Genomic DNA, 3283 nt, shown 5'->3' on the forward strand with positions numbered 1-3283 from the left:
ACAAGGGCAAGCCTGATGTCAACAAGGCAAGGTAACACAATCTTATCCAAGGGAGAAACAGAGAATACTCTTAAACAACAATACGGTCTACCATCGCAAGACACTAGAGAAGCTGGATTCATTAGAAAACAAAAAGTTCAACTGACAACTTCAAAGATTATAATTAAATGAATCCCGGAGAAGGCAATGGCACCCCACTCCAGTACTCTTGCCTGGAAAATCCCATGGACGGAGGAGCCTGGAAGGCTGCAGTCCATGCGGTCACTGAGGGTTGGACACGACTGAGCGACTTCACTTTCACTTTTCACTTTCGTGCATTGGAGAAGGAAATGGCAACCCACTCCAGTGTTCTTGCCTGGAGAATCGCATGGATGGGGGAGCCTGGTGGGCTGCGGTCTATGGGGTCGCACAGAGTCGGACACGACTGAAGTGACTTAGCAAGCTTGAGGTAAAAATGAGAAAGTTTATTTCAAAGATGAATCACTAGGCACTAAGCTTATTCTTATCATAAGTATAAAAGTCAGACTAGAAGCACCCATCTTAGAACAAATATTAAACTCTTTATATTATGTTATCACCATCTGTTACGTTACACATTCACTTTTTATTGCCCAACTGACTTTTACCCTGTGATAAGAGCAAGTCTCTAGGAGATACGCCTGGCCTTTGCTCTGCATTCATTTGAGTGCAGAGGGCATGTTCTCCTTGGGTGTACACGCTGGATGATTTCCCATGAGCAGCCATGCCCATTTATCGTCAGGTTAGTTGCTTCTTCATTGTTGAACGTTGTTGTTGAATATGCAGGAGCTCTCTGGATATTGAGCATTAATCCCTTATCAGGAATTTGCAAATATTTTCTCCCATTCTATGGGTTGCCTTTTCATCTGTGGATAGTGCCTTTGGAGAGGCTTCCCAGTGGTAAAGAATCCACCTGCCAGTGTAGGAGGCACACGAGACATGGGTTCAATCCGTGGGTTGGGAAGATCCCCGGGAATAGGAAATGGCAACCGGTTCCAGTATTCTTACCTGGAAAATTCCATGGACAGAGGAACATGGTGGGCTATAGTCCATGGGGTCGCAATGAGTTGGACACAACTGAACGAGTGAGCACACACACACACACACACACACACGAGAACTTCATTCAGTGTCCCGTTTACAAGGTGTTCATGCGTATTCATAGACATGCCAGGAAAACCCATTCCAAGGACTGCTGTAAAGTCTAGCTGTTACCAGGCTAGTTACCCACTCCAGTACTCTTGCCTGGAAAATCCCATGGACAGAGGAGCCTGGTAGGCTGCAGTCCATGGGGCCGCAAAGAGTCGGACACGACTGAGCGACTTCACTTTCTTTTTTCTTTTCAGGAAAATAGACCTTCTGCATTGGTGATTTTGGAGTCAGATCTGTGCTGTCTCTGTACAGTGATTCCTCGGTTCTAGGACCCCTGTGGGTACTTAAACCCGAGGATGCTCAAGTCCTCCATGGACGATGGCTACCGCAGCGGACACTCTGTATGTGGGATGCAGACCCTGTACATCACTGTGTTGAGATAGGCTCCGAAGAGGCCCATTGCATTTGAGTTGTGTTCTAGTCTCTGCACAACGCCCTCTTGGTCTGAGTCCAGATTGCAATCCGGTTTCCCAGAAGGGAAGGAGAGGCCAGGTGGGTGGGAAATTCAGAGCTTGGGCCTCAGGAGCATGAAGAACTGGGTTTGAACCATGGGTCCACTACTTATTTGCTATAAACATTTCTGAACACCCTTGCAAAGTGGGGATAAAAATAGTACCCACCGTAGTGTTGTTCAGTTCAGTTCAGTCGCTCAGTCTGTCCGGCTCTCTGCGACCCCATGGACTGCAGCACGCCAGGCCTCCCTGTCCATCACCAGCTCCTGCTCCAACTCATGTCCGTTGAGCTGGTGATGCTGTGTAGTGTTGTAGAGAGACTAATTTAAGAAGATGAAGATAAAATGCTCAGCGCAGTACCTAGCACGCAGTAGGCACTCAACAGAGCAAATGGAACTGTTATCGTGCTCATTTTTCTATTTGTATTTTCATTTGTAATCATAAGCTCACAGGGAGAGAAACTGGTGGTCAGCAAACGCAAGTAGCCTATCAATCTGTTTACAGGATCTACTTCTTATTAGAAGATGATCAAACTGCTTTTCTGGTTTTACGCTTCCGTCTCTTGGGGTGTGGTGACATGAGTCAGCCACTGGAGCATGAGTCCTGCTTTACACAGTCTGGCATTTTTCTGTTTATGGAGAAATTTGCCTCCTGCCCTGGAGAGGGAGGACTGTTCCCACAGCCTGTGAGCTCCTCTGGACAGGAACCAGGTATGAAAGCTGTGCCATCCTAGGCTGAGTTCTAAAGAAAAGAGAGCAAAGTACCCCGGAGAGCAGAGTTTCCTTACTGTGAAGGGAAATACCGCATCAGTGGGCTCCCTTAGTTTTAGTGATATGAGTAAGTAGGAGCCTGGCTCTGAGGAAATGGTATAAAAAAGACTTCCTATCTATGGCTTTAGTAAAGGTCACTTTACACACAGACCTTTTATGATCAATCGGTATGGCTTTAGTAAAGGTCACTTTACACACAGACCTTTTATGATCAATCGGTATAAGGACCTCAGGAATCTTCTGGAACCAAAGGTTCCCTCTTCTTAACCCTTCCCGATGGAAGCTGGAAAATTCTGTTTGGGTGAATCTGGATGGTTCTTGACCTGGATCTTATAGCAGCAGCATCACTTCAACCCAGGACTGCTGGAATGAAATTACCATGAGAAAAGTCTTCATTTACAACTCAGATTAATATGGAATCACATACACACATGTGGAATGCTAGAAACTAAACTGAAAACAGTGATTATCTTGTTCTGGTGGAAGGGCTGGCAACTTTCACTTTCTACTGTAAACATGTGTGTGCTTGTATTTTTCACCAGACTGTATTACTTTCATAATCAGGAAGAATTTTTAAACAAAATCCTGTATTTTCATTTTGAAGAAAAAAAAGGAAGACACGGTAACAACCTAGTAACTCGAGTACTTTGGGTGGACAAAAAAGTGTTTCCTTAGTGCTTGTTGCCTAAATTAGAGGACAGAGAGCAGAGAATGCCGTCGGGAGGAAGAAGGGGCTGGGGGTGGGGGGCGTGGGGACACAGGCTGGTTCTGCCGGGGACGGGGGACAGTGGGGACTGTGGGCAGCCCTCCTTTGGGAGCAGCTGGCTGGGGCAGCACAAACCCTGGTGGTCCTGGCTGACTTGGGTTTATTAATTTAGAGATGGGAATTAA

The sequence above is a fragment of the Bison bison genome, unplaced genomic scaffold, assembly GCF_000754665.1.
Source record: "Bison bison bison isolate TAMUID 2011002044 unplaced genomic scaffold, Bison_UMD1.0 scf7180017864201, whole genome shotgun sequence".
In the NCBI taxonomy this organism is placed as follows: Eukaryota; Metazoa; Chordata; class Mammalia; order Artiodactyla; family Bovidae; genus Bison; species Bison bison.